Genomic DNA, 5,618 nt, shown 5'->3' with positions numbered 1-5,618 from the left:
AAAAAACTGGCCTCCTTCCACCCCTTAATAGCCGGCCATCTCACACCTTATTTCCCCGTCACCCAGAACAGCTCAATGAGTTGTTATGGAGGAGGGGGAAAAGTATAACTATAGTCATCGGTAGTCACCGGTAAATATAATTATTTTACATAGCAAAGCAATATAGCTTTAAATGCTATGATTTAAAAATAAAAAATAAAAATCCGGCCTCCTTCCACCCCTTAATAGCCGGCCATCTCACACCTTATTTCCCCGTCACCCAGAACAGCTCAATGAGTTGTTATGGAGGAGGGGGAAAAGGGTAATTATAGTCACCGGTAGTCACCGGTAAATATAATTATTTTACATAGCAAAGCAATATAGCTTTAAATGCTATGATTTAAAAAAAAAAAAAAAAAAAAAAACTGGCCTCCTTCCACCCCTTAATAGCCAGCCATCTCACACCTTATTTCCCCGTCACCCAGAACAGCTCAATGAGTTGTTATGGAGGAGGGGGAAAAGTATAACTATAGTCATCGGTAGTCACCGGTAAATATAATTATTTTACATAGCAAAGCAATATAGCTTTAAATGCTATGATTTAAAAAAAAAAAAAAATCCGGCCTCCTTCCACCCCTTAATAGCCGGCCATCTCACACCTTATTTCCCCGTCACCCAGAACAGCTCAATGAGTTGTTATGGAGGAGGGGGAAAAGTATAACTATAGTCATCGGTAGTCACCGGTAAATATAATTATTTTACATAGCAAAGCAATATAGCTTTAAATGCTATGATTTAAAAAAAAAAAAAAAATCCGGCCTCCTTCCACCCCTTAATAGCCGGCCATCTCACACCTTATTCCTCACAGCCCGTGTCATTGCTGTCACGAATATGAGGAATTTAAATTACCGGTATATTTAAAAATTGTCATAGGCATTAAAAAAAAAAATGTCCGGCCTCCTTCCACCCCTTAATAGCCGGCCTGTCTCGCACCTTTTATTTCCTCTCAGCTCAGGACAGCACCATAATCTGCTGCTATGATGGGCGAGAGGAAATGCAGTCACCGGTTCTAAATGCCTATGACCGAGGTGAAGTGCAGGTGTTATTGCACTTCTACTTACCAAGCATCTCTTGGCTCCTCCATCTTGCTGTTTGCATCTTCGCTCCTCCCGAGGTTAAGTGCCGGATGGATATTGGAGACATCTTCTTACTCCACGTCGCCCTGTAGCCAGTGCCAATCCTGGGATCCATACTTCAATCTTCCTATATTCTGATGATCTTCATTTCCTTCTGTTCTTCTTCCAGGGACTCAAGAGGGCACTATCTCTGATGACACGTGAGTCTTCAAGGGTTTTCTAGCTGACAAATGAAAACCCTCTGAATGCAGCCTGTTTGTCTGGGGGGATCGATGACATTGTGGCCTCTGCTGCCTCCAACTTGCCTAGATGGAACCTTTTGCGGCGGTGATGAGGTTCAGATGTCTGGATGAAACACAACAGAAGATTAGTATTTAAGGATGATGACTTATCACATTAAATAAAGTCACAATCTTTGCTCTTCATTTGTGTATATTTTATTCCCAAGTAATCCTACATATTGGTTTTCTGGTCAATGTACTGCAATTAGCATGAGAATTAATACAGCAATTGACTATATTTGGTTTATTACCTAATCATGGGAGGTTCCATCGGTAATATACTGTAATATTTCTGTCATGTGAGATTGGTGATCTTCATGGGAAACATTTATGCCAGGTTCGTTTGGTGGCTGGCAAATTACCGCCTTTTAGGCTGCTCACCCACTAATCCAGTGTGCCGTCATACAAAGCTCATGCTAGCAAACATTAATGTATGCAGGATGACGTCAAAGATTGTTGGTGTATGAACATAAGAGCTGAAGCTAGATGCATCAAACCCGGGTGCTCTGTACAGACCCTGTGCACAATCAATTATGGAGGGGCATTAAATTCACAATCCGATGGCACTTGGCATCATTTTTTTTCTTTCAGATTCCTACTAATTCGGACAGCAGAAGCCTCTATAAGCCTCCTCGAGGTATATGAGGATTGAGAAGACTGCTCATGCTCATATATAGACTTTTCTGGGAGACCTATTACAGTTTTGTACAAATTCGAGCTGTAATTCGACCTTATCCATGAGCACTTTCTCTTATGTACAATGGTTAAAGAAGAATATATTGGGCGTTGCATTCACTAGTCTTACTCTTCTTAAACATTAGATGGCTGTACAATTTCAGACTGCCAATCCTTTTGTTCTTACTGAGATAAGTTGCCACCAGATATTTGGCCAGCTACTATGTCGGCCCTCGCTCAACCGAGGTCTCCGGTGTTCCCTATGTGAGAGCTGCTGCCAGACATGCCTATAGGTGGTTTATCTCAATGAGAACAAAAGGATTGGCAACCCTGAATTGGACATGTCAGATACTTAACTCCCGCAAAAATCAATTGTCCGGGGGTTCCTATACAGATTAGACTGTTGGTAGAATCTATCGTTATCGGTGGGTTTGGCCAACAATAGTTTAATGTGTATTGGAGTAAAATGCACCAAATTTATGACAAGGTGCATGGCCTTTAGAAAAATCTGGTGCTTGAATAGTTTTACAGAGATAAATACATCTATGCTACCCTTGTATCATTTTCTATAATATGTAACAGTAAATCTATTAAAGGCAATATGTCACCAGGTTTTTGCTACCTTATCTGAGAGCAGCATGATGTAGATAAAGAGACCCTGAATCCAACAATGTATCACTTAGTTTACTTTGTGCAGTGGTTCTGATACAGAGTTCTTAGATTTAGCAATGTAGCAGAGTTGAGAAAGCTAACCCCGCCCACACTAGGCTGTGCATGTAAACAGTCCATTGACATTGAGCTGCTTAACACAGGAGGAGGCGGAGTCGGACTAGCAAGCATGTGCTGTTGTAGTCCTGGCAATGATAATCACCAGGTGATAAAACTTTCAGTGTAAGTAAACAACAGCACACAGCATTACAGGTGACATATCATTGAAATCTGTGATTTAACCTCTTCCTCATGCTGTCCACAGATTACATAGTAAAAAGTTCACCCTGACCTGGATACAATTTCTGTCCATTTACTTACTACAGGGATGTGTGGTGGGGGCATCTGAAGGGCTTCCACAGAGACCCAGTCAATATGCTGGAAAAAGGGATGATCTCTGATGTTTCTGTGGACTCCTAAGCGCTTGGCGGGATCTCTCTGGAGGAGCTGGAAATGAAAAATATGCTTAATAGTCAATCAGTGCAGGTAAAAAATCTTATAACAGAACAATTCTACAGGACTTCTGTAGTGCAACGTTAGACCCTAGGGCTCTTTCACACGTCTGTGTGTCCGGTATGTGTGGTGACAGTTTCCACACGTACCGGAGACACTGACACACGTAGACCCATTCAAATGAATGGGTCTGCGCACATGTCAGTGTGTTTCCACGGACCGTGTGTCTGTGTGATCCACACAGACATGCCAGTTTTTGCCAGCCGGCAGCACGGATCACACGGACCCATTCAAGTCAATGGGTCTGTGTAAACATGTACCGCACATAGATGCCATCCGTGTGATATGTTCCGGGCTTGGGAATCAGCGGTACAGTTAGAGCTAATCCCAAATGCCAGATGCTGAATGCTGTCCTCATCATAGTTCCCTGCCGGCGCAGCGATCAGCACCAGCAGGGGATAGTGATGAGAGTAGAATTCTGCTCCCGGTGTCTCCACCTGTAAAAATAAGAATAAAATTTAAAAAATCCTTATACTCACCTGTCCTAAGTGTCCCCCACTGTAATCCACACGACCGCTCAGCAGAGGAGCTGTGCTCAGTGAGCGGTGTCCTGTCAGTCACTGAGCTCAGCGCAGCTCTGGGGCCTGCTCGCTGCAGGAGTCATTCTCCCCTGCTCCTCTGCTACTACTCTCATCATTATGTCCTGCTGGTGCCGATCGCAGCGTCAGCAGGGGACTATGATGAGGGCAGTGTTCAGCGCCCGGTGCTTGGAAACAGTGCTAACTGTACCGCTGATTCCCAAATTCCGGTGCGTGTGCTACTGATGCGCCACACGGGTGGCACATGAGCGTCACACGTGTGCCACACAGGTGCACAAGGACACGCATATCTCCGGGACCAGAAATATCAGGACGTGTGAAAGAGCCCTTAGGTCCAACTGACTGTAGACTGCTAATAGATCCATGACAGCAAGGCTCAGTGACTAAACACTTCTACCCAGCAAAACAAGTACTCATGTAGATCCTCAAATGTATTCATTGCTGGTTAGAAAGGGAAAAATTAAGAGTACATTGGCCTATTCTGTGCGGCTTCAGTACATTTACCATGGCAGTACATTACTAAGTAGTAAATCCAATATCCGTATCGTTCTCACCTCTCTAATGATGTCTTCAGCGCCGGAGGAAGATGTATCAAATAGTGCAGGATGGTAAGTGCACTCACCGGTAACCATCTCATTTATGATGAGGCCAAGCGCGTACCAGTCCACTCCGGCGCCATACTCCTCCCTAGCCAGCATCTGTCACAGAGGAGAGAACAGTTACTACATAGGTGACATGTCAGCACATGAATGTATCAGGATTTGTATCACGTTTGTGTACTTCTGTGGTAAAATGACACAGAGTCAGTTGAAGTAAGAAGCGTCATTGATGTTTGCTAAAAGAGGCTTTTAAGTTTCCTGGAAGAGATGTGCCGACTGCCGACTACTTCATTGTAGTTTAGTGCATTATTTTTTAACCTTGCATTTTAGGCTGTCGGACAAAGTTTAGTGTACTCTAGGGTAATGCACATGATGTATTTTTTGGGAAGGAGGGGCAAGTCCACCGAGTTTTTCAAGAGGAAGACGCTTCAGGAAAAGTGTGAGTTATTTTAATCCTGAAGCATCTTTTTTTTTTTACCCTTCTTCGTCATTTCCATGCCCCTGACGCCCATCCCCCTGCTCCCTCTCTCTGGAGCACTCTGGAATGCCTGCTCTGTCTGCAACAAGCTCCATTTTGTCCATGACCTCTTTACCTATCACAATCTCTCCTTCCTGGGCATCACAGAGACATGGTTGACACCCTCTGACACTGCCTCCCCTGCTGCGCTGTGTTACGGTGGCCTCCACTTCACCCACACTCCTCGCCCTGGTAACAGACATGGTGGAGGAGTGGGTCTACTCCATTCTACCAACTGCACCTTTAGCCCTATCCCACCTCTACCCTCTCTTATTCTACCTTCTTTTGAAGTCCACTCTGTCCGCATTTACTCTCCCTCCAACCTCCAAGTGGCTGTCATATACCGACCTCCAGGCCCGGTCACTGCCTTTATTGACCAATTCTCCACCTAGCTTCTTTACTTTATCTCTGCTGACATTCCCACAATCATCATGGACGATTTCAACATCCCCACTGACACTCACCAGCCAGCAGCATCCAAACTCCTGTGGCTTACTTCATCCTTTGGAATTACTCAGTGGTCCTCCTCAGCCACCCACACAGACGGACACACACTAGACCTCATCTTCACCCGACTCTGCTCCCTATATATCCTTACAACCTCCCCACTACCCCTATCTGACCACCATCTACTCATGTTGTCATCCCTGTCCTCCTCACCTGTCACCCAT

At 44.6% G+C, this 5,618-nt stretch overlaps 1 long non-coding RNA gene across 1 annotated transcript; it reads right to left on the bottom strand.

Moving 5' to 3' along the window:
- Positions 1-1,244: 1,244 nt before the first annotated feature.
- LOC141219425 (uncharacterized) lies at positions 1,245-4,528 on the bottom strand. Its single transcript, XR_012287899.1, has 3 exons — positions 4,386-4,528; positions 3,101-3,226; positions 1,245-1,460 (listed from the first exon to the last, which is right to left on the bottom strand). It is a non-coding gene; the product is annotated as an uncharacterized lncRNA (long non-coding RNA).
- Positions 4,529-5,618: the final 1,090 nt, after the last annotated feature.

This window comes from Phyllobates terribilis, unplaced genomic scaffold, assembly GCF_046119375.1.
Source record: "Phyllobates terribilis strain yellow unplaced genomic scaffold, ASM4611937v1 Scaffold_272__1_contigs__length_2551015, whole genome shotgun sequence".
Lineage (NCBI taxonomy): Eukaryota > Metazoa > Chordata > Amphibia > Anura > Dendrobatidae > Phyllobates > Phyllobates terribilis.
The sequence above is the reverse complement of the archived record's forward strand: the minus strand, read 5'-3'. Positions and strand labels throughout refer to the sequence as shown.